Source organism: Panthera onca, chromosome B4 (genome assembly GCF_046562875.1).
Source record: "Panthera onca isolate mPanOnc1 chromosome B4, mPanOnc1 haplotype 2, whole genome shotgun sequence".
Classification (NCBI taxonomy): Eukaryota; Metazoa; Chordata; class Mammalia; order Carnivora; family Felidae; genus Panthera; species Panthera onca.
Genome location: NC_138345.1, coordinates 77,546,251 through 77,571,959, shown reverse-complemented (window position 1 = coordinate 77,571,959; position 25,709 = coordinate 77,546,251). Strand labels below are relative to the sequence as shown.

Sequence of the window (25,709 nt, the reverse complement as noted above, 5' to 3'; positions counted from 1 at the left end):
CTCCCCGCCCTAGCAATACATTAATTCAGTGCACACACTATTTGTTGGTCAGATTCTTTATTTGGGTTGCAAGTAACAAAAACACACTCAAAAAAATTTCAACCAAAACAAGGAAAAAAGAAGAAAAGGAAAGGAGGAAAGAAGAAAAAGGAAAGAAAAGAAAGTTGAAGGGGTGCCTAGATGGCTCAGTCGGTTGAGCATCCAACTCTCAATTTCAGCTCAGGTCATGATTCCAGGGTCATGGGATCGAGCCTGCAATGGGCTCTGAGCTGAGCATTGACCCTGCTTAGGATTCTCTCTCTCTCCCTCTGCCCCTCTGTGAGTGCTTTCTCTCTCTAAAAAGAAAGAAAGAAAAGAAGGGAGGGAGGGAGGAAGGGAGAGTGGGAGAGTGGGAGGGAGGGATGGAGAAAGGAAGGAAGGGAGGGAGGGAAGGAGAAAAAGGAAGAAAGAAAGAAAGAAAGAAAGAAAGAAAGAAAGAAAGAAAGAAAACAAAGTTGAAAAGGGAGAAGTCTGGGAATAAATGACTTCAGACACACTTCCTCTCACTCTTTCCTTTATTGTCTGCTTTCTCAGTATTGGCTTCATGTTCAGGCTGACTCTCCTTCTCCTGCTACGGCCATGATAGCTAGCTTAGCAGCTCTCAACTTAATCCTCTTCTCAGCTAATGATTCCACAGTGGTCACGTGGGTGGAGGGTAGGAAGTATGGGCAGGAGGGAAGGGTTTTTTGTTTTGTTTTGTTTTGTTTTGTTTTGTTTTGTTTTTACGCTGGTTTCAGGAAATATCTCAGAGGAGGCTCTGAGTAGTCTGGTTTGGGTACTATGCCTAACCCTAACCCAAACACTGTGGCCAAAGGATCACAGGTTCACTGTTGGTGCTGGGGAGTGAGTTGGGCCTCATTTGAATTTTATGGACTAAGAATCAAAGGGAGGTAGTCCCCTGATGATATGCTAGACAAAGAAGGTGTGGTCCTTTACACTTGACTGTCCCAATCCCTGTGTGTCTTTGTGCTTAGTCAAGCTTCCCAATCTCTCCTGAGTTTGGTCAGGAGTCAACTTCCACAGACTAACATTTTTGTGCTCAGCAGGCAGCCCCGGGTTCCAAAGCTGTCATCAGGCTCCATGCAGCTCCTGACATCAGATTTGGGTGTATTCTTAGGGAAACAGCAACACTGACTAAGCAGCGGGATTCCTAGAGTTTGCCCATAAGTCAGGCTTCACCCTGAGTGAAGCCCGCTTCCCTTGTCTACCCGGAGACAGAGTCCACGATGGCAGGCCCTGGACAGAAATGGGAACTCTGTCCAACATGTGGTTGTACAGCTTGTGTCCTGACACATTTCTGCACTGGCCCAGAGGAAGGGGGAATTTTTCACAATTCATACAGCTTTTAAGAATTCACCAGGCTCCTTCCAGGCTAATAAGCACCTGTATACAACATAGGTACAGATAAGGAGTGCTTGCACCAAGGGTGATACAGGAAGAATTTCAAGGCTTGGACTTAGACCCGAGCGACATGGCTCAAGTATCAGAATGATTGCTTTATGAGATATCTTTGTTGTTCCTGGGTATGACGTGGCAGAGGTAGAAAGGTAACGAACTCACAGTCCTGTGCTGTCTGGTCTGGCCAACATCTTGCTCCCCATTGACTGCTGACACCTCCAAACTCTGGAGTGAGGTGTTTCTCTGGGAATTGACACAAGAGGCCGTGGGGAGTGGCAGCCACCCAGCTGGATGTACCTTTGTCTCATTTCCCTCCTGTGCACTGCTTTCAGCTGCTTTAGGAGTAAACCAAAATGAAAGAACTTTGAGCAGGATCCAAGTGGTCATTCTTGCCCACTCTCAATCCCAGACCAAACTTCATGGGTCAGTCAAGCTCATGGAGCTGCAAGGCTCCTACTGAAACTCTGAAAATGAGTAAATAAAACTTTCAGGTGGAGTTATAGTCACCTACCAAGAAAGCCACACCTTGGCTCCACTGACTGTCCTACTCAGGCTTGAGTGGCCCCAGCAGATTTAGTAGAGTTCAATGGCTCTCCTTCGGTGGGGAGAGAGGAGTGGCCTGGCGTGCCTGTGTTGTTGTTGTTGTTGTTGTTGTTGTTGTTGTTGTTGTTGAACACAGAGTGTTTATCATCTCTGAGCAAGTAAGCAATTTGTAAATATTATCTCATCTAAATTTCACAGCAGACCCTTATCATCTCTGAGGTTAAACAACTTGCCCACATTACAGAACCACCAGCAACTGAGGGACTTCATGCAGTCACTCTCTGTCTCCTTGAATTGGGGGTAGTTCTATCAGCCCCTCCCCGCCACCCAGCCCCATATACCGAGCTGTGCCTCTCCCATAGCATCTAGCCATGGGATAACCCAGGTGAAGTGATTTGGCTCCTCTAGATCATTCCCTGGACTCGAACTCTCTGCTTCCAAAGGCAAGAAGTGCCTGAGCCGCAGTTCCAGAATGGACTCCTCTACAAGGTCTCAGAGAAGCCGCTCACACGGGCAGCAGGCTACAGTTCCCATTCAGACATGACTTTGTGAGCCATTGGGGCTCTGAGGTCCTTTGACTCCCCAAGTAGGATTGTTTCCCCCGTTGCATTATGGGTTCTGTAGATAATTCTAGTTTTCGTAGACTCAAGGCAAAATCTTAAAGCCCACAGAGGATGTCTAGGTCTAGCCCACAGAGGAGGTCCTGGGGCTGGTGCCCCCAGTTTTCCCTTTGATCCAGTCAGCCCACTGGGTTCTCTCATATCAGAGACACCAGGGAGGGATGGACCCCGTGAACAGCATCAGCTCCAGCTCAACAGTGTCAACAGGGACCCCGGTTCTGTTGTCCCTCTGCTCCACCCTGACATTGTGTGACCTTTAGTCTCAGGTAGGCTTCTGAGGGGCTGTCTTATTCTTGAATCTGTTTTTTCAAAAGGAATGAGAGCTTTCTCAGAGGTTCCCAGCAGATACTCTTCTTTGCCCATCCCTGGCAAGGAGAATGGGACCACAGGGTTGAGCTTAGATTAATCACCAAGGGACCAATAAATGCCAAGGGGTAAACTGCCCAGACCACTCTAGGTATTATGATTGATAAGAAACATATATGGGGGGGGGGGGGCACCTGGATGGCTCAGTCGTTTAAGTGTCTGACTCTTGATTTCAGCTCAGGTCATGATCTCACAGTTCATGAGTTCGAACCCCACATTGGGCTAGGTGCTGACGGTGTGGAGCCTGCTTGGAATTCTCTCTCTCTCTCTCTCTCTCTCTCTCTCTCTCTCTCTCCCCCCCCCCCCACTCGTGAGCATGCTCTCTAAATAAATAAATAAATAAATAAATAAATAAATAAATAAATAAAGTTTAAAAAAAAAAGAAAGGAAAAATAGATATATTTGGTCTTCACCCATGGTTCCTGGCTCACAGCTCCTAAAACCCTTGCCATTTCAGGAAGTGTTGAGAGCTTAAAGGTGTCTCTTGTGTAATGCTAATGAGGTGACTTTTGCACTGCACCTAAAGATGGGGGCTAGTTGCCAGGGGAGCCAACCATGTGATCAGAGGGTTGGAACTTTCGGTCCTACCTTGTGACCTCCAGGGAGGGGGGATGGGCTGGAGGTTGAATCATTTCGCCAATGGTCAATGATTTAATCAACCCTGCCTGTATCATGAAGCCTCCATAAAATCCCAGAAGGACAAGGTTCATAGAGCTTCCAGGTTGGTGAACGCACAATTTGGGAAGAGTGGTGTGCCTGGAAAGGGCTTGGAAGTTCCACACCTCTTCCCACATCCCTTGCCCTATGCAACTCTTCCTTCTGGCTATCCCTAAGTTATATCCTTTTACAATAATCAAGTAATCTAGCAAGTGAAATGTTTCTGAGTTCTGTGAGCCATTCTAGCAAGTTAATCAAAGCCAGAAAGGGGGTCTTGGGAACTGTGATTTATAACCAGTCCATCAGAAGCACAGGTAACAACACAGGCTTGCAACTGGCTTCTGAAGTGGAGGAGGGGGGCAGTCTTATAAGATGGAACCACTAACCTGCGAATCTGATACTGTCACTGTCTTCAGAACTGACTTGAATTGTAGGATACCCAGCAGGTGTCTGAGAACAACTTGTTGGTGGGAGGAAGCCTACACACACGCACACACACGCACGCACGCACGGACACACACACACACGCCCATGCAGGTACGAGCGTATGTTGGAAGTGGGGCCAAGAACTTAATTTACCTTGAAACTTAGCACCTGTGGGTTCAGCAAGATATCAAATGCCAAGACAGGATAACAACGTCACAGAGTCCATCAGGGCCCTAAAACTCCCTCCCCAGCTCCCTGCAGGGGGCCCGCTGCCTCTATGCTTGAGGCATCCTTGTTTTGTACCTGCTAAGTCACTGGGTTTGGTTAAGCCTGGAATAGTTTTCCATGAACCTCTTAGAACAGCTGAACCCCAGGCTATTTTAAGTCTTGATCATTCATAAGTGGAGCCAGTACCTTTTCAAAGTTTGAGTTCACCCCTTATTGTGGCAAAACGCCTGTCACCTCTTACTGTAGTCTGGCAGAATGCGCATATATCAAGGCACCTCTTCAGGCCCGTCTTCTTTAGTAGAAGATATGAAGAAGTGCATTCCTGTTCCTCTCTGAGGTTATGCAAGAATAATCGTGTCGTGTAGGTAAACGAGCTAATCTACATCCCAGATCATTTTTTACCACGGAGTGGTTAAAGGGATCAGGAGTCCCTGAGATGTTCTGGAGCATCCCTTCAAGTTGATAAAACACCACGGACCAGTAAGAATATGTGGGGTTTTTTTCCCCCCTCACTAAGCATGGATTTTTCTTATACCATTCCCCACTAAATACCAACCCCCTCTCTGGCAATAGGTCCCACCTCTAAGAAAACCCATGCACATTCCCACTGTGTCCAACTGTTCTACCCACTTACCACTGTGGGGAGTTCATAGGGCCTCACTGATAATCAGTAGCTCTTCAACGAGTTTCTGTAAATCTTTAATTTTAAACAATAAAATCTACTTTCACCTGCTCTCAGCAAACATGACCGCCACTCTTTCACGGAGAAAGAAAAGGTTATTCTAGTTTAGGGCTGCCTTTTCAGGCTCCACTCTTGATCTCGGGGTGTTTAGAAATCACTGAGATCAAAGCCCTCCGGATTTATCCACAGGTCCAAACCCAGAAGGGGGTGGAGGGGTGGGACCTGGCCCTCTGTGGCCTCTGCCTACTCTATTTACCACACCTGGGAAGGAAGGACCACTTTGTACCTACACACTGCCTTTGGAGAGCGCTACATTTTATGAAGGCTGGATTTAAAAATCAGACACCTGGTAGCTGGGAGAGCCAGAATTCAACCCAGTTCTCGCTCCAAAACTGTTTCCACCTTGCCGATCTTATATGCTGTTGGTATGTCTGTCTAATAGAAACCCCCAGAGAATCCGTTAAAAAGCAGAGCCACAAAGAGAGCTCAGTAAGCTGACTTCTTTTAATAACGACTTTAACCATTTCAGACAATATAGTGAAACAATTTACTAGTTAAGGTAACTGCTACAATCAAGGTGACTCCCTCTCTGGGCTACATCTCTGGAAGGAATCAAAAGGAACTGGTAACGGTGGCTGCCTCTGGGGAGCAAACCTAAGCGACCAGGAATGGAGTAGGAGGGAAACTCACACCTCACTATTCAATGTCTGATTGTTGTGCCATATGAATGTGTAACCTATTGAAAATCAAAATTCCACAGGATTAATAAGCAGTGAGCCAAAAAGTGCAGGGCACCTGGCTGGCTCAGTCAGAAGCGCATATGACTCTTGATCTCAGGGTAGTAAGTTCGAGCTGCACATTGAGTGTAAAGATTACTAAAAAAAAAAAATAAAAATAAAAATAAAAATAATAATAATAATAAACTTTTTTAAAAGTTCAGGATATTAAAAAGACACTAGGGGGCACCCAGGTGACTCAGTCGGTTAAGCGCCGGATTCTTGATTTTGGCTCAGATCATGATCTTACCATCGTGAGATCGAGCCCTGCATCCAGGGCTCTGCACTGAGTGTGGAGCTTGCTTGAGATTCATTCTCTCTCTCTCTCTCTCTCTCTCAAATGAAATAATAAAAAATATATATCATGTCCTTTTATTTTTAAAAAAATAAAAATAAAAGGACATTAGAACTACTGTTGAATTGGGGCACCTGAGTGGCTCAGTCAGTTGAGCATCAGACTCTTGATTTCGGCTCAGGTCACATCGGGCTCTTTTCCGACAGCGTGGAGCCTGCTTGAGATTCTCTCTCTCCCTCTCTCCTTGTCTCTCTCTCTCTCTCTCTCTCTCTCTCTCTCACACACACACACACACACACACACACACAAAATAAATAAATAAACATTAAAAAAAAACTACTGTTGAGTTATTCTATCACCTCTCAATCATTTTCAACCTAAAACAATATTAAACAACATTCAGATGATATCAGGTAGCATTTCAACCCTCTCCAATGAAATTTACTGTTTTTTCAAATGTTTAAGAAGATAGGAACCTCTTCTATCTTTTTGGAATAGATTAACAAAGATTTTGCTGTCACCTGGGGGACAGTTTATTATTCCTTTTATTATTTTTCCCTCTGGGTAAAATGACTGTCAGGCTAAGATCCAATTACCTCTGTCTCAGAAGGTTCAATGCGCATCTCTCTCTCTCTCTTTTTTTTTTTTTTAGGAAAGCTATTAAACAATAAGATATCATTAACTTGGGGCAGAAAATGTTCTCACAGCAAAACCTTGTGAGCATTTAGATGCTTTATTCTTTGCAATTATTAAAGTTCTCTTTTGCCAAAGGTCCACATAAGATAGATCCTGGGCATCTTGAGTGCTTTTTTTGTTTTAATATAATTTATTGTCAGATTGGTTTCCATACAACATTTAGTGCTTTTAAGGAGAAGCCCTTGTGTGATGTAACCAGAAGAGTCCACAGTCACCCTTCACCAATCCCATGTGATTTTCCAAGAGAGGAAAAATTACTCATTGAATGATAGAAGGAGGCTTCTGTTATACAGCAGACAAACTGACCAAGCGTTTCCTGCAGTAGGTAATATTTACAACAGCACCCAAAATATAAAATACCAAGAGATTGGGGCACCTGGGTGGCTAAGTCAGTTGAGCATCTGACTCTTGATTTTTGGCTCGGGTCATGATCTCACGGTTCATGAGACTGAGCCCCAGGTCGGGCTCTGCACTGACAGCAAGGAGCCTGCTTGGAATTCTCTCTCTCTCTCTCTCTCTCTCTCTCTCTGCCCCTCCCCTGCTCCTGCTCTGTCTCTCTCTGTCTCTCAAAAATAAATAAAAGTTTAAAAAAAAAGTTTTTTAAACCAGGTTCCACAGAGGAAGAAGATGCCAGCCAGTTCTGCCATAAACGGGGCAGAGGCCTAGAAGGCTGGGCCTAAACCTGTGACCAGCCGTACTTTCCAGTGGATTCTCCATACTCGCCCGATGTCTGCAGTCTCACCTCATGCATAACCACTATATTAGTCAGGTTCTCTGGAGACACAAGATATACAGAGAGAGAGAGAGATTTCTTTTAAGGAATTGGCTCACGTAGTTGTGGGGACTGGCAAGTCAGAAACTGGCAGGGCAGGCCAGCAGGCTGGAGACTCAAGCAAATTTTCTATGCTGTAGACTTCAAAGTTTTTTGTTTTTTTTTTAAGTTTATTTATTTATTTTGAGAGAGGGAAAATGCAAATGGGGGAGAGGCGGAGAGAGAGCGAGAGAGAAAGAGAGAGAGAGAGACTCCCAAGCAGGAGCCTGATGTGGGGCTCGAACTCATGAAACTCAAGATCATGACCCGAAGTCAGATGCTTCCTGGATTGAGCCACCTGGGCATCCAAAAAAATATCTTTTTAAATGTATATGAGGTACACCTTTTCTTTTTGCCTCAGGCTTCTATACGGCCCAGCAGGTCACTATCATTTATTTTAAATTGATACTTCGGGGCACCCCCAAGATGTCAGCTGATCACTCTTCTGTCGCGAGCCCTGCACCAAACTCATTGGAATCGTGGCGCTGCTGCCTATCAGAAGTCAGTTCAAACAACCCACCGCTAGAGAGACAAAAGGATATAGATATGACGGACGAAGCCATCTATTGCTTGGAGGCCATGTCTTCTTCAGAGACCGTGAGATTAGAATGAGGCTGACAGAAACTTGGTATACAGAACTCTACATTTTGGAGCATCTTGGTGTCGCAAGGAACCCAAAAAATGAGATTCCAAAAGCCACGGTGAGAGAGAAACGCACACCCTGGGAATCTCTAGTCTTCCCATGCCTGGAAACCCGGTCTTCCACTTAATGCAGCTTATGCCAAACTTGTCAACAAAGGGGAAGGGGAAGTGATGAGGGCCCACGTATAGCAGCTAAGGCAAGAGACTGGACTCTGGCTCTGAGACGCCGAGAAAGGTTTTGACCTTCAGGATGATAAACCCGGCAAGTGGTGGACCTGCTTTGTAAAGACACAGCTCCTGAACAAAGAGTCTTTCAGGCTCTTGAGTCTGGGCAGACGCTGCCTCCACAGCCGGGGGCAGCATTTGAGGGCGGATGTACACGGCTCTTGGCCTTTATTTGATAAAGGGTTATACGGAGACAAGGGAGTGTGTCTTTACCTCAAGAGCTCTTTATTATAAAGAATTTGGGTGAGGGAGGGAAGAATGGGCTGTTGAAAGATAATTTGAAGTGTTCTGCAATATTAAGCTGGTGCTTAATAAGAATATATAATTAGGGGCGCCCGGGTGGCTCAGTCGGTTAAGCACCTGACTTCCGCTCAGGTCAGGATCTCATGGTTTGTGGATTTGAGCGCCGTGTTGGGCTCTGTGCTGATGGCTCAGAGCCCGGAGCCTGCTGCAGATTCTGTCCCTCCCTCTCTCTCTGTCCCTCCCCCACTCACACTTTGTCTCTCTCTCTCTCTCTCTCTCTTTCAAAAATAAAATAAACATTTAAAAATTAAAAAAAAAAACAAAACATAATTACAAAAAATTTCCAGGGGCGTCTGGGTGGCTCAGTCGGTTAAGTGTCTGACATCGGCTCAGGTCACGATCTCGCGGTTCATGAGTTTGAGCCCCGCACTGGGCTCCACGCTGACAGTGCTTGGGATTCTCTCTTTCCCTCTCGTTCTCTACCCCTCCCCCACTCGCTCTCTCTCTCTCTCTCTTAAAATAAATAAACAGAAAAAATAGAAACTTTCTAACATTTCAAAAAACCATTGTTGATACTTTGTTCAAGATAAGTTTTTTGCACTAATTTGGGTGTATTAAAATATCATATTAAATATTACTCGATTAACTGAGGTTTGATGTCCCCTTCAACTTTGCACCTAAGGCAAATACCTCACTCACCTTACCCTAGTACCCATTTTACAGATAAGGAAATTGAGGTACCCAGAGGTGAGTGAACTATACCACATGAGGGATTGTGGCAGAACTTGGGACAGCTCTGCCTGGGATCCTAGAACGTTTCTGGCCTTGCGTGTTTCTCTTTGGGGCATGGAAATGAGATGAGAAGGAGGAAGGGGAATATGGGGAGAGAAGATAAAGAAACAGATGTAACAGAAGAACCAAATTATCATGCTTTCACATCAGTTATCTGCTCAAGCTTTACAGCAATGTTGGGCATCATTAACCCCACTTCTACCTGCCTGGCAAAGTCATGGCAGCTTCCTCTGTAACCCTGGCCTGCAAAGTGCAGCCAGCACCTGCCCTAATGGGCAAGTCTCGGTCATTCTGCCCCACCTAGAGGTGGGCATCCCCCTCACCGAGGACTACATGTGGAAGGAAGACACCTGATAAGGGCCAGAGCCGATGTCCTGTCAGCTGCCCTTGTCTCGCTTGCTTCAACCGATCTGCTCTCCACCACATTTCCTGCCTTCTGGGGGGAATCCCCAAAGCACAATAATGTAAAAAGCAAAACTCAGAACGCCCAGAAACAGAATCTAAAATGACCGAGAAATAAAAACAAGACTGTGAGAAAATAATGAAATTCACAGGATTTCTTGAGGAGCAAGGAATTCAGACCTGTTCTACAGAAGAGCTTAGTGATGGGGAAGAGTGGATGACTATGCAGAGGTGATTTCTGGAGAGGACTAAAGGTCTAAGGAGGGGAAAAAATGTCGCTTGCACCGCATACCTTTTTATAGTGCTTGAAAAAAAATTTTTAACCACATGCCTATGTAAGTTCAATTAAAGAAAACTTGTTTTCTTGGGGCGCCTGGGTGGCTCGGTTGGTTAAGCGTCAGACTCTTGACTTTGGCTCAGGTCATGATCTCACGGTTGTGAATGGGAGCCCCGCGTTGGACTCTGTGCTGACAGTGTGGAATCGGCTTGGGATTCTCTGTCTCCCCCTCTCTCTGCCCCTCCCCTGCTTGTGTTCTCTCTCTCTCTCACACACACACACACAAAATAAATAAATGAGCATTTTTAAAAAAGAAAAAAGAACACTGTTTTCTTAAGCGGCTGCAACCAGTGGCTGGCTGAGGTCACGGTCACCATTCTGCAGCGGCTCACCTCCAGACCTTCCTGACCTCCACACCATCCTTCCAGCTAGGAGAGAATAGCTCAGTGTATGACACATCAGGGGTGGGTCACGTATCCTGCAGACTACATGCACCTCCAAATTAGGCAGCTAATTATTCTAAGGACTCAAAGTCATATCTGAAATTTGAGTCAGCTGAAGTAAAATGGGATGAGTAATTTGCTTCTGGAATGCGGTGCACACGACGCAGACTGATGAGGCTTCCTTGAGAAGCCCGACACCACCCTCTCGGGAACTCCTGGTTAGGGTTAGTGGTTGTGACTCTGCCATGACTTGGGGGAAGAACGGAGGCTGTGAGTCCAGCCGAGCCTATCACCCTCAGGTCAAGTTGAGTCCCGACTAAAGCCCAAGGGCCGGGCCAGGATCACACAACCCCAAGGGTCCCAGAGCAGAGTTAGAGGAACCCCAAAGACCGAAGGGTCAGATGGTACAGGACTGTCTAGCCCCAGAAAGCACAAATGAGGGACGACAGCCCACAGTCTTTCACAGGAGACGCCATTCGTCTGAGTAAGACACCTGTCGAATAAGGTAAGTGACAAGAATGGTAGCCGCTGGAGGGGTGGGACTTCCAGCCCTGAGGGTCTGTAAAGAATCAAAGTAAATTCTGTAGAAGATCTGTCTTCAGGGGCGCCTGGGTGGCTCAGTCGGTTGAGGGGCCGAAGTTGGCTCAGGTCATGATCTCACGGTTGGTGGGTTCGAGCCCCACATTGGACTCTGTGCTGACAGCTCAGATCCTGGAGCCTGCTTCGGATTCTGTGTCTCCCTCTCTCTCTGACCCTCCCCCGTTCATGCTCTGTCTCTCTCTGTCTCAAAAATAAATAAATGTTAAAAAAAAAAAAATTTAAAAAAAAAAAAAAAAGATGATTTGTCTTCAGAAGCTTATACCCCAGGATCTAATGTGAAAGCAAGGGAGTTGGGGATGGGAGGGCCTGGAGTTAGGAGAGAGGGGACCATGCCAAGAGTGAATGGGTGCCTCCCTTTTCGCCTCCTTTGGGGAAGTCCATCCTTCATGGTCCCTTGATCTAGTGTTCCTGGGCAAGGTCTTCTCCAGCCTCCACTGGCCTCATCTCATCTCTCCAGACTCCATCACCCAAAAACCTCCGGCCTCCTTCTGAATAACTCAATTGTGCCTCGGGGTCCCAGATTTGAAAACAAGATTACTTCCCTCAGGTGCACTGTGGATCCCCAAGGGGCTTCCCTGCCCTTCCCAGTTCTTGTTGAGAGCAGTCTTCGTGCTCAGATTTACCCCCTTGTGTACACGATGGCTCCCAGGTCTTACAGGCTTAAAAACACAAATGCATTTAAACACTCAGACAAGGGGTGCCTGGGTGGCTCAGTTGGTTGGGCGACCCGACTTCGGCTCAAGTCCGGACCTTGGGGTTCGTGGGTTCGAGCACCCCATCAGGCTCCGTCCGGACAGTTGGAGCCTGGAGCCTGCTTCAGATTCTGTGTCTCCCTCTCTCTGCCCTTCCCTTGCTTACACTCTGCCTCTTTCCCTCTCTCATTCTCAAAGATAAATAAACATTAAAAAAAATAATAAACAAACACTCGAACAAAAAGAAAACCAGAATTAGTGGTCCAAGTTTCTACCATAGAAAATTTCCAAATTACTAGCTATTTTGTGGTCATCCACGTTACTTCTCTATTACTGAGATAAAGGACCCAAAAGATGACATCACAGGACCGTACAGCTGGAGGGAAATTCTGGGGCAGCCCCAGGCTAAGGCAGGGGGATTCAGAGCCTGTGCTTCGGAACTGAATGTATTGATTCTAATTCTAGCCCTCCCCCTGCTTGCTCAGTGGGTCTCAAAGTTGAGCATGCACCAAAATTACCTGGCGGACTTTTAAAAACGCAAGTTGCCGGGCCCCATCCCCCAGAGTTTCCTATTATTTAGGTCTGGGGTGGGACCCAACAATCTACGTCTCTAACAACTTATCGGAGGATGCTGATGCTGCAGCTCCGGAAACCACACTTAGGGCAGCACTCTAGCTGTGGGATCAGCCGCGTCCCGTGTACATTCTGGCTCATAACCTTCGCGCTCGCTGGGATTGGGGTTGACTCGAGAGCTGGCGTCAGAAGCCCCGAGCGCTGTTCGCGGCCCACAGTTAACACCTGCAGTCGTCGGGGGATGGAGGGGAGGAGTCATGTGCCCGAGACCACCCCGCCAATGAGAAGCAAACCTGGGACGGAGCCCCGGGGCTTCCCGCCGCCCGGCCGCGTTCTGGCCCTCCGGCGCCGCCGCCTCTGAGCGCTGAGCGCTCTGAGCCGGCGCGCCGCACGTTGCGGTTCCCTGCGCACACTGCTCCGCGCCGCCGGCGGTTCGGCTTAATGCCTGTCGTCTTCGGAGTCTTCGGAGCCACTAGGACCCTCCGATCTTTCTCGGCGCCGAGAGCCTGGCCGCGGGGACGGTACCCCTGGGTGGGCTGAGACCAGGAGAAGCTGGAGAAGCTTCTAGCAGCGGCGGGGCGGGGGCGGGGGAAGCCTGGGGCAGGGGGCGCGCCCCAGCAGGCCGCCGGCCTCCCGGCCGCCCGCAGCAGAGCTCCGGGCGCTGCGGGTGGCCGCCTGCACCTAGCCCGGGAGCGGCGGGAAGTGCGCGCCCCAGCGGCCGTGCAGGGCCCGCCCCGGCCCCGCCCTCCAGGACGTCCCGTCGGGAAACCCGCGAGCCACACCGCCGAGCGGCTGCGGCTCTCCCTCCGCGCGCCAGGTAAGTGGCAGAAGCTGCCGGCGACCCTCGCAGGCCCTCGCGATAGACGACTCCCCCCCACCCCCCGCCCCCTCCGCCGGGCCTGGAACTCAGAGCTCTCCCGCTGCTCGGGACTTTCCCCCAGTCGGACTGGCTTCTGCCAGGTCCTTGCTCCCCACCTCCCTCCTCCGCCGACCTTCTGCTTCACCACTTCCTCCTCGCCACCCCCAGTAGTGAAATGAAGGGGTTGGGCCAGACGGGTCCTCGTCCGTGGTGGCGGCCTCTAGCTCCTCCCTCGGTACGACCCCCCCCCCCCCCCTCCACCTCCGCGCCTCGCTTAAAGAGGAATGAAAAGTTCAGACCTTTGGGACGTGAAGGGGTGGGGTGGGAGAGGGACGAGCCACAGCAGCCCCTCCGGGGTTCTACAGCCTTTTCCCTTTACCCATCCACGTCCGCGTATTCTTTCCGTCCGCCTTCTTCCCAGAGTGGGCCAGCCCACGTGCTCCACCTCGGAAATCTTTCAGAGAGGCATCCTCCTGCCAGCGCCACCTTGCTCCTGAGTAGAGGTGGGGTCTCAGATGTCCTCTCTCTAGAGTCTTGGGCCTTTGGGGAGTGGGAGCTGTGTGGTTTTTATGGGAAGGGAGTCTGATGGGTGTTCATGACTGTGACTGTCCCCAACTTCCCTATTTCCCCGTCACTTGTTCCGACAAGCCCCAGGCTAACTGAAAGGAGGAACAGTTTGTTACTTGCCCCCAAAGCTAGTCACCCCAGACCCTGACTTCTGCGGAGGGTAGGATGGGCTGTCCTGTGCCTATGGAGGAAGGGGGGGTTCATTTTACCAGCAAAGCTTAAAACAGACCCCCTCTATTGGCTACGGTCCCAGGAAAGGTTTTAATGCTGCCCCTCCAGACCCACAGATGCAGTTCACAGGCACTGGGTGAGGTTAATAACTCTGGACACACCAAAGAACCTGGGGCTCATTTTACCAGAGATGTGTGTGCACTACACAGGCCCTATTCACCTCTCCAACACAGGAGCCTCATCCCCTACCCCTCCTAGGAAGGGTAAAAAGGATGAGACAGGCAAATTCATGCCATGGATAGTACAAGGTAAGGTGAGGGGGTTGAAATAGACTTTGGTTCAAATTATCCTGCAGAAGCCAGTATCCTTGCAGGTACTTCCCTAGTTCCTCAACAGTTCTTTCCTGTTCTTCAACCATTAGACACATGGAAAGAACAAGAGCAAACTACTTTCAGGGGTATCAGGACAGAAAGGACAGGACTATCAAAGACAGAAGAGCTCATCTGGAGCCGGTAGAACCGTGAAGGATATTGAGCTGCCCAAGATGGCCTGGTCCTTGGTAATCACTGCTCAGGACAGCAGACACCCACCCACAGCAGCATGGAGGAACATCACGGCTGATAAGGGGAGGCACGGATGCATGCTGGATGCCCTCTGAGATCAGAAACGTCTTAGCCCACGTTCAGGTGGGAGATAAACGAACAGGAGATATGACCACAGTCTTAGTCCAGTTAACCATTGCCTAGAACCGAAGTCAGGAATGGGAGGGGGCAGCTAACCCTAGGACCAGGGGTCTCCCTGTGCAGGGAGGCAGTAGGTATCATGGATCCAGGCGGCTGACTCAGCTCTGTCTCTAATTTAGCTGCCTAACTCTGGCCAAGTCACATAAACACTCCCTGGGTGGGGAGCAAATGAGAAGGTGTATGTGAAAGTGCTTTGGCGAAGCTCCAAGCACCAGCCAAGTGGGAGGCAGTGCGGGGTCATGGTGAAGACAGTGGGCTTTGGAGATGTGGGACTGAGTGCAAACCCTGCCTCTGCCCCTTCCTTGCTGTGTGACCTTGGTCAAGTTACTTAACCTCCCTGTGCTTCAGTTTCGTTCTGTGTAAAATGGAAAAGATAACTGTCCCTTGACTTGACGTGGTAAGCGGTGATATTAAAATGGTGGTGGTATTGCCCTTAGCCTCCTCTGGCTCATGCAGACCTCGCCAGCCCTGGAAGTGAAGCTGAGGATCAGAGAGGGTGTCCGTACACCAGAGGGACCCAATGAATGGCTGTGCCAAAGACTTGGGTGAACTTGGCTCTTCATCCAGCCCTCTGGCCCACTCTGAGAAAGCCCAAAATGTCCGTTCTCATTCAATGGGAATGAGAGTGAGGGTTTGAATAAATGAGGGGTCAAGTGCAGGGCAGTGCCTGTCTCTGTGTTGTGCTCAATGCTGTAATTGTGCTGTGTCAAAGGCTTGCACAGTGAACAAGGTTGGGTTCAGTCTGGGGAGAAAAGGGACCGTCAGAAGACTCTTTTGTGGCACCTGAGAGCCCTGTGGGGTCACATTATTCTCCTACACCCTTGGCAACCTGGTCCTGAGCCCTAGATAGATTTGAAGGAAGGAAGAAACCCAATCCTCACCCTCAGCTCTACCCATAAGAGAGAACAAAGGACAGACAGAACAAGGCAGTAGAATAGCACAACCAAATTCCCCAGGGCTGTGGGATGCTGTGGGGCTTAGATGGCTTAGGTGGGTTGGTTGGGGCTTAGAAGGCTCGGTGGGTTTGTCGGGGAAAACCATTCTGGAGGCAGAAGACCGAGGCCCAGGAGATTTAAGGACTGGGAAGGAGAAAGCAAACAGGATGTAGGTAACCTGAGTCTAGGCCTACCGGCTCTCCCTCTCTCACAAAATCTAGTGGGGAAGTCCCACAAGGGGAAGCCTGGGCAGTGAAATTTGGAAACAAATGCACCAGGATCCTGAGGGCGGTAAGAGGCCCCTTAGTCTAAGAAGGCTTCTTGGAGGAGGGGAGCCTGAGGAAGAATTTGAAAGAGAATAGAACACAGCTTGTTGAGCAAGAATATAAGGGAAGGGCACCTGGGTGGCTCAGTCGGTTAAACATCCGACTTGGGCTCACGTCATGATCTCACGAGCCCCGCATCGGTCTCTGCTAACAGCTCAGAGCCTGGAGCCTGCTTCAGATTCTGTGTCTCTCTCTCTCTCTGCCCCTCCCCCACTCGCGCACGTGCTCTCTCTCTCAAAAATAAATATTAAAAAATTTAAAAATTTTTAAAAATTAATAAAAAAATTAAAAAAGAAAAAGAATATAAGGAAAAGGCTGTGAGGAGGAAAAGGTAGGCCAATGAGGGTGAGTGGCAAGCAGGAAGCTGACCGCCCAGGCCCTGTCTCCGCTACAATCAAATGTCACTGAAGGAATAAGAATACAGCTGTTCAGATTGTGAGAGGGAGAGAGGCCTGAGGCAAAGGAGGCCGCCGGCAGCTTCTGCTTATCCTCCAGATGTTGGGAGATAAGGATTCAGTCTCCGAAGAAGGTTTTGAGTGAGAGAGAGGAAGAGGAGGATCCAGGAGGCAGGGAATGAATCAGCAGGACCGGGGAGTGGGCGTGGAGTGAACCTGACGTTGAGAAGGCACTGAAAGCCCTTGTACCTGCCTGGGAGCAGGGCAAGGGCAGGGGCTGTTTCAAAGATTTCGATGCTCCTGGCAGCCTTGGGGAAATTGGGAAGGCCGGCCCACCGAGGGGGCAGGGTATAGACCCTGAGTTCAGGGTGTGGTGTGTGTGAGGATAGGTGGTCCTGGACTGCAGTCCTACAGCCTGGAGCAAAGCGTGCGGTGAGGAGAGAAGGAAAAACCTCCGTTCTGCCCTCTCCCCTCACCACCCCCTCCTCAAATCTGGGGACCAGCCCAAGCCCTCGGGAGTACCCTTCCGGTTAACCCCTCCCCCCCCTTCCATCCTCCCTCCCCCCCACCCCTCGAAGGAGCCAGCAGTCTCCAGGCTCAGTGTGAGAACAGTTGCACATCCCTGCCCCCACCCGACAGGCCTGGAGGTCCCGGTGAAAAACCTGTGAGCTGCTCAACTACGGTCACGTATTATTTTGATTTGCAGTGGCTTTTACAGCCTCGGAGTAAATTAGCGAACATTCGCCGAGCACCGTTCGAGGTATACCTTGTGAGCCAGTTTGGGGTGGGTTTTTCAATGGAATATCCGTGTTTGGGTAACTTAGGCTTAACATTTTATGCAAACATAAAACGAACCTAGACACCATGGGGAAAAAAACTTGATAGACTAGCTACAGAAATAACTTTCGGGGCATCTTTCTGGGAAAATAAGCCACAGGACTGCCGCCTGAGTCTTCAGGAACAACTGAAATGTCCTGAAGGTGTAATTATGGGGAAAGTGAAAACCTCCCAGCCTTCTGTAATCTGAAGGGTCAGGGGGGCGGGTTGGAGGAGAGAATTTGCTACTCATGAGAACAGAGGAAGTGAAATGCGTGCTGTGTTTGATGGCAAGAAGTGCTGTTGGCGAAGAAAGAATCCTCTGGCCCCAAACGGCCTCTCGGGTCCCCCTCCCCCTCGCCAGTAGCCTGACCTGTCCCCTCCCCAGCGTGATGTCTAGCTCCACACACCTGTGCCCTCGGTGAGAGAATGGCAACAGTCGGCACTTGTCGAAGAACCTGTAATTGAGCTGTAGGGTGAGTAACCTGAGCAAACATCCCCGTGGTGGTGTCGACTGCCTACTTCCTGGCTGCCACGTCTCCCGGAGGTGAGCAGCTTTGCTGATAAACAGAAAGAAACTTTGTTACAAAAAGGCCACCTGGCCGGCAAGGGCGTGTTCTGGGTGGCTGCCGCTGGTTTTCACAAAAGCTGAGACTTTGCCTGGGATTTAGAATTTTGGCATCTTTAAAGCATCTGTCGGTAGTCCTAGGTAGGATCTGGGGGAGGGCAGGTGCCAGGGAGGGGAGGGGCGGTGTAAGAGCGGAGCAGTGGGTGGTGGGGAGGCTGGGGGGTTGGGGGGAACAGCCTGGCCCCTGGGGCGCAAGAGCTTAACCGGTCTCCAGTTCCCCCAGGCGACCTGTAACCGGGAGGTAAGAGTGTGGGAACGGAGCAGTGGCCTGGGAGCTGGGAGACTGGCATTGGCCCCCCGGGAGCCACAGGCTGTGTGATACTACAGAAGTCACCTGGCCACTCTGGCCTCTCCTGTAAAATGAGGGTGCTGGGCTCGCGGACAGACCTAGCCAAAGCGGCACGCTGATGTGTGACCACAGAATATCCTGTAACTCACATGCTCGCTGTGGTAAACGCATCCAAAATATCTTTCGGTGAAGCCAGTGCAGTGCGTTCCCTCGGAGCTTTGAACAGCTCACTTTAACCCCTCAGGCATCATCTCATGTAACAAGAATTTATGGAACATCTACTCCAGAAAAAACCCTGTGCTAGGCTTTGCAAGTGAGAACAAAGGTGAAAACAACCTGCCTGTCTGGCCCAGGAGTTCACAAAGGTGTGACAGAACAGATCTTGCAGCCCTGCTTTCAAACTTCTGTGACTGGGCCAAAATAAGAAAGACATTTTTTTTTAAGTTTATTTAAAAAAATTTTTTTTAATGTTTATTTATTTTTGAGAGAGAGAGAGAGACAGAGCACAAGTGGGGGAGGGGCAGGGAGAGAGAGGACACAGAATCCAAAGCAGGCTCCAGGCTCTGAGCTGTCAGCACAGAGCCGGATGCAGGGCTCCAACCCATGAACCATGAGATCATGACCTGAGCCAAAGTCGGGCACTTAACCGACTGAGCCACCCAGGTGCCCCTAAGTTTATTTATTTATTTTGAGAGAGAGAGCACGCACACACAAGTGGGAAGGGGCAGAGAGAGGGGGAGACAGAGAATCCCAAGCAGGCCCCACACTGTTAGTCATGGGGCTCGAACTCACAAACCATGAGATCATGACCTGAGCCCAAATCAAGGGTCCAACGCTTAACCAACTGAGCCACCCAGGCACCCCTAAGAAAGACATTTTACAAGACCTAGTGCCTGCTTCCATGTGACAGCGTATCCCCAAAGTCTCACCTTTACACTGTAATCACGTCAGAGGTATGAATTCTACAAACTAACAGGAAAGCATCATTTAAACATTTTTTTAATGTTTATTTATTTTTGAGAGAGAGAGAGAGAGAGAGACAGAGCTTGAGCGGGGGAGGGGCAGAGAGCAAGGCAGACACAGAATCCGAAGCAGGCTCTAGGCTCTGAGCTGTCAGCACAGAGCCCGATGCAGAACTCGAATTCACAAACTGCGAGATCATGACTTGAGCCAAAGTCGGACGCTTAAGCGACTGAGCCACCCAGGCACCCCTAGAAAAAGCCTCATTTAAAATGTAATAATTTAGGGGTGCCTGGGTGGCTCAGTCGGTTGAGCGTCCGACTTCGGCTCAGGTCATGATCTCACGGTCCGTGAGTTCGAGCCCCGAGTCCGGCTCTGTACTGACAGCCCAGAGCCTGGAGCCCGTTTCAGATTCTGTGTCTCCCTGTCTCTCTGCCCCTCCCCTGTTCGTGCTCTGTCTCTCTCTGTCTCAAAAATAAATAAACGTTAAAAAAAAAAAAAAAAGGTAATAATTTAAATCTCCTTAACCTTTAAGTTTTATGAATTAAAAAAAATTTTTAATGTTTATTTATTTTTGAGAGAGGGAGAGAGACAGAGTGAGTGGGGGAGGGGCAGAGAGAGAGGGAGACAGAACCTGAAGCAGGCTCCAGGCTCTGAGCTGTCAGCACAGAGCCCGATGTGGGGCCCAAACTCACCGCAAGATCATGACCTGAGCTGAAGTCAGACACTTAACTGACTGAGCCACCCACCAGGCGCCCCAAAGTTTTATGAATTTTTAGTAACACATTTTTCATTTTAACTTTGTGTCGGGATATGTTTATCGTCTCCAATGGGTGGAGAACAGCATGAAAATAAAAATGTGTTATTCAAAATTCATAAAAATCAGGTAAAAAATTTTCAAATGATGTTAAGTTTGTAGTAGTTATCCTTCTGAAGTTGTTAAAGCTTCAAACTGCTAAGACACTCGCTGTACTCTATGTATGTATATGTAATAACTGACATGAAATTTTAACAAAACAATACTCACCCCTATTGCATATGAGGCACTTTGAGACTTTCTTTTTTGTTCTATCTTATTCTGATCTTTTAAAGAATGTTTTTCATGCCGATTTGCAACACCTGAAATTTATTCCACAATCCTATGATGGGTTGTAATCAGTGCTTAGACAGGCACTCGCGTGGGTAAAACCTCAAGTCCCTTATACCAGTGACAGGAGGTGAGTTCGTGTTCTGGCTGGTGGGGCCAGAGATGCAGGTTGCATTTGTTCGATCTAGGAAAGCTTCCTGGAAGAAGAGGATTTCCGGTGTCATCTCAGTACCGAAACCAAGATGGTTCTATGTGTGGCAATACCAAGGGTGGCTGGAGGGAAAAGAGTTGGGAATGAATGTGCAGCAGTAGCAGGAGGGGAATGAGTGGATGAGGGCTATGGGCACCCTTGCCCAGTGGTCCTGTAGGTCAGGCGTGGGAGCCTCAAGGTCAGGCGTGGGAGCCTCAAGGTGAGGGGCAATAGAAGACACTGGGGTGAGGATCCTGGGAAGCCCTGAACTTCACCAAGTACTACATACAATAGGGACGACTCCTTCACCAGGCTGGTGGAGGGCTGACTCCCCAGTCCTGCTAACCACACTTCTGGGAATCTCCTACACAGAGGCCAGGAATCCTTCATCCCAAAGTCTTCTGGTTTCCATCCGATTGTGTGTCTCTTCTAAGGGACTCTTTCCTATTGCCCACATGCTGAGCAAACAAGCTGGAGACCTAGTCCCTTCCTGCCACGGCTAATCACAGGTGTCTCGTTTCATTTCAGGATGTGGTTAGTACCTTGAGGAACTGCAGACTTCGGAGAGCAAGGCTTAGACAGGCAGACTGGATTGAGAGAGAGCAGATGGCTGGGAAGGACTCAATTTAACCCTAGGTCTCTTTCTCCAGGGGAAATAAAAGAAGCAAAGGTGAACCCCACTGCAAAGGACCACGAGGCAATGCCAGGACGAGGGAGTTGGAGTGACCTGGGTGATTCTGAGTGAATCAGTCAGGGAGGCCTTCCTGGAGGAGGTGAGTCTTGAGCACTTGGCAGCAGCTGGTAACTAAGCTGTTACCAAGCCTTTGTTCCTAACTGTGCGCCCTCTTTCTTGCTGGAGTCGGAAGGTACACAGAAAATATCAGGGAAGATGCAGCCTGCAGGATGGGGCAACACTGTCATGGCAAACACTTCCCCACTTACGGGCCCTGTTGTTTGTGTTTAGCTGGGGCAGTTCCAGAATTGAGGAGGTGTCTAGCTCAACCCCTTGTGCTGGTCCAGCACGGCTCAACGTCTAGGGCAGAAACCTGCGTCTGCACTGAATCCCCATTCCCTCCTTGAAGCCTCCTTCAAGCCCACAGAGAGATCTGTCTCCCAGCTTAGCCCTTACTGCCTGTGCTGTTATTATTAAGTTTTAATTTTATTAATTTTTGAATAGATAATGTAGTCAGGGTTCAAAGTGCAGAAGGGTGTTCAGTGAAAGACCTTTTTTTTTTTTTCCTGTTCCCATGTCTTCCCTGGACAGGTGCTACCTGGACCCAGTGCTGGCAATTCTTATTCTCCAACTAGATTTTAAGATCTCTTGGAGAGAGGAATTCTCTCATACCGCTCTGTACCCCTCTGTGTCCCAACTGGAGCAAATTGTCCCGTCCCATCACCCAAGGGAGTTTTCCTAGCACCGGGTCCTGCCTCCTCGTCCACACTCCTGCTGTCTTGGGTCAGACCCTCACCGCCACCGACACGCCTCTCTGTTGGCCATCCACCTGCCAATCAGATCAATCTCCTAGATACCCTCCACCAGCTGTCATACTGTTTTTCTGTAATGCTGGGCCCTGGCTAATCTTTTGTTGTTCCCATACCTCAGGCCAAGGGCAAACTCCTTGGCATGGGGACCTACCTGCAGCCACCTCTCCAGGCCCATCCTCGGCTATTTTCGTGCTCCCACCATACCGAACTACTGGCAGTTTTCTGCTTGGCCATGCTCTCTCCCACCTCCAGGCCGTAGTTGGTGCTGTTCCCTCTGCCTGAAAGGTGCTCACCTGGCCTGGCCAGCTCCTACTTGTGAGTCAGTGCTCAGCCCAAGCTCCTCCCCCCATGAGACCTCTTCACAGACGTCACCTTCCCCCACTTGCTGAGTTTCCTGCATCCACTCTCCCTGGGCACCAAGGATGCCTGTCTCATTGGCTGATCTCCACTGAAAATCTGACTTCCCAGGTCACCTGTACTTCAATTAAAAAAAAATCTGACTTCCCCAATTGACTGTATGCTCCTTGAAGGCTGGACTTGCCCATCTCTGCCTCCCCACAGTGATGCGAAAAACAACTTTGGAGAAAGAAGGCTTTGTTTTTCTGAGTTGCTGCCTTGGCATTTTACAGTATGATAACCCTACTCACATCCACAGCCTGGACATTTAGATAAGGACTCGACTTTAGGATGCCTGCCAAAAGTTCCCACTTTGCTTTTAGCAGGGCACCTTTTAAAATGACCACTTAGGCGGCACCTGGGTGGCTCAGTCCATTGAGCATCCGACTTCAGCTCAGGTCATGATCTCACGGTTCCTGGGTTCGAGCCCCACCTCGGGCTCTCTGCTGTCAGCGTGGAGCCCAGTTGGGATCCTCTGTCCCCCTTTCTCTCTGCCTCTCCCCTGCTCCCACTCTCTTCCAAAAATAAACATTAAAAAAAATAATAACTACTTAGACTTAAGCCTGGGAGAAGATAGTGACCTCTGCCCCGGTCGCCTTTAAGTATAGGTGCTAGCTAGCTATGTCTGTCTCCTGCTTCCTGGTGACCCTAGACAGAGGACAGCCCTTCCCCCTGGCTCATTGCGCCCCCTCGCTTCTGGGACCTGTAAGTAATAACAAATCTTGTGCCTCTGCTTCCTTTGTGTGGGTGTGTAGAAACTCAGCCTTCAATCAGAATAACCCCACGGGTTTCACTTCCCCCAAGTGGGACCTCAGATGCTGAGGGAGCTACCTACAGACGCCATGTGGGTGGCCTGGGCCACCTCATTCCGCAGGTCATAATCCGCATATTCTTATTTCAGTGCATCAGCTCCCACTTCTCGCCATCCCCAATCTGGCTGGCTGAGTACCTGCCCTATTCAATCACTGCTGGCGGAATTAACACATTTCCTCTCCTGTCTCCTAGACAACTCCTGATACAAAACAGTTGCTCAAAGAGGTTTCGTTTTATGTGACTTTTGCTGATGGTGTCGAATCTGACGTTGTAAAAGAAAACCACCTGTGTAGCCCCGCTCCCTCTGGAGATCATGATGGATGCATATTCCACAGATCCCAGTGACTCCAGACACGAGGCTTTTCTCCACAGGCAGGAAGGAGCTTGTGTGTTTAAATAACAGCATTAAGTAGCTCAACTGGAATTACTTTTCAACAAGACATGCTACGGGTAATGAGTGTGGCTTTGGCCAAGGACCAGGTACTCAAGGATAATTGCTGGGAAGCTGAGCAGGGATTTATTAATTATAATAATAGAAATAATTGATAGCATTTAGTGAGGGCTTAGTACGTGCCAGGCACTCTGCCGAGCACTGTACCTACATTATCGCTGATTTAATCTTCATGGTGACCCTGTGCGTTAGGTATTAGTTACCTCCCACTTTACAGATGAGGAAATTGAGCCTTAGAGAGATGAATTTGTCCAAGGGTCACACAAGATGCTAATAACAGAAACTAACACTTTTTGAGAACTTGCTATGTGCAGAGACTGCTAAACTTTTTCCATGAATTATCACATGGTACTTTAATCCTTACAACGACCGTAGAAGGTAGGTGTTATTATTACTAGAAGAGGCAGAACAGAATTTGTACCCAGGTCTACTGTCACCAATATCTAGAGTTCTCCACAGAAAGTTTGGCAAACACTCATCCTCTGAGCCATGGGACCACGTGCCTGAGGACAGAAGCTGGTAAACCCATAAGCCCAACTCTGTCTGGAAGATGTTATAGAACCTTCGGGGCTTTTTTTGTGGTTTGTTTGTTTTTTTTTAATGTTTATTTATTTTTCAGAGAGACAGAGAGACAGAGCGTGAGCGGGGGAGGGGCAGAGAGAGGGAGACACAGAATCCGAAGCAGGCTCCAGGCTGTGAGCTGTCAGCACAGAGCCCAACGCGGGGCTCGAACCCATGAACCGTGAGATCATGACCTGAGCCAAAGTCAGACGCTTAGCCAGCTGAGCCACCCAGGCACCCCTGGGTTTATTTGTTTGTTTGTTTTTAACTAAATATAAGTAGATAGGTGTGCCTGGGTGGCTCAGTCGGTTACGCATCCTACTTCGGCTCAGGACTTGATCTCGTGGTTCGTGAGTTCAAGTCCCACATCAGGCTCTCTGCTGTCAGCGTGGAGCCCTCTTCAGATCCTTTGTCCCCCTCTCTCTGCTCCTCCCCTACTCCCCTACCCTCCTACCCACTTTCTCTCTCTCTCTCTCTCTCAAAACTTAACATTAAAAAATTAAATATGAGTAGATAGAAAAGAATATTTATAAAACATATGTAAGGGTATAAAGAATAACAGTTCTACCAGCAGCCAGCAGCCACCATCCACTTAAGAAAAAATGCTTTGTGGGGCGCCTGGGTGGCTCAGTTGGTTGAGCGTCCGACTTTGGCTCAGGTCATGATCTCACGGTTGGTGAGTTTGAGCCCCACGTCTGGCTCTGTGCTGACAGCTAAGAGCCTGGAGCTTGTTTTGGATTCTGTGTCTCCCTTTCTGCTCCTCCCCTGCTCACACTCTGTCTCTCTCAAAAATAAATAAAGATTTTTTTTAATTAAAAAAAAATACTTTGAAGTCCACTGTGCGCCTCTGTTCCCATACATTTTCCTCTGTCTCCAGAAATTTTGGTTTTGTTATTCCTTCAGGGTTTTTTTCCCCCCTCATTTTTCTTTATAGCTTTACCACATGTTCATTTAAAAAAAAATTTTTTTTAATGTTTATTTATTTTCGAGAGAGAGAGAGAGACAGTGTGAGTAGGCAAGGTGAAAGAGAGGAAGACAGAATTGGAAGTAGGTTCCAGGCTCCGAGCTGTCAGCACAGAGCCTGATGTGGGGCTCAAACTCACAAACTATGAGATCATGACCTGAGCCAAAGTCGGCCACTTAACCGACTGAGCCACCCAGGCGCCCCGCTACATGTTCATTTTTGTATTCATAAACAGTATATTGTTTAGTTTTAGGTGTTTGAATTTTCTGTAAGTGGATTCATACCGTATGTATCTTTCTGCAACCTGCTGTCTAGACTCACCAATTACACCATGTAGCTGCTTGTGGAAGCAGCTCGTCCTGTGTCACTGCCGTAGAATCCTCTGTTCTATGGGTATTTCACACTTATGCGTTCTGTGGATGGACACTTGGATTGTTTCTCCTTTTTGCCATCTGAGGCAACGCTGCTAGACGCTTTCCTGCGCGTGCCTCCTGGCTCGTGTGCAGGAGGTTATCTGGGATGTAAAACCAGGAGTAGAATTGCGGGGTCATAGATGTGTACTTCCGATTTTGCTTGATAATGTCACATTGTTTCCCAAGGTGGTTACGTCGATTAAACCTCTTCATGCAGAGTCTCGGTGTCCTAGA

The 25,709-nt window shown here is 48.9% G+C and overlaps 1 protein-coding gene and 1 pseudogene across 6 annotated transcripts in view; both read left to right on the top strand.

Moving 5' to 3' along the window:
* The first annotated feature begins 7,977 nt into the window (after positions 1–7,977).
* LOC132695356 (actin-related protein 2/3 complex subunit 3 pseudogene) lies at positions 7,978–8,638 on the top strand (annotated as a pseudogene).
* A 3,845-nt stretch (positions 8,639–12,483) lies between these two features.
* GALNT6 (polypeptide N-acetylgalactosaminyltransferase 6) overlaps positions 12,484–25,709 on the top strand; it is a 36,675-nt gene continuing 23,449 nt past the window's right edge. The window contains exons 1-2 of one of the 6 annotated variants that reach the window (XM_081796158.1): positions 12,484–13,243; positions 21,043–21,165. The gene's annotated coding sequence lies outside the window, so the exon portion shown is untranslated. Of the gene's footprint in view, positions 13,244–17,070; positions 17,183–17,231; positions 17,786–17,818; positions 17,948–21,042; positions 21,166–24,944; positions 25,456–25,709 lie in introns of those variants that run through there. The other 5 variants (XM_078449854.2, XM_078449855.2, XM_078449853.2 and 2 more) reach the window with 5 other exon arrangements.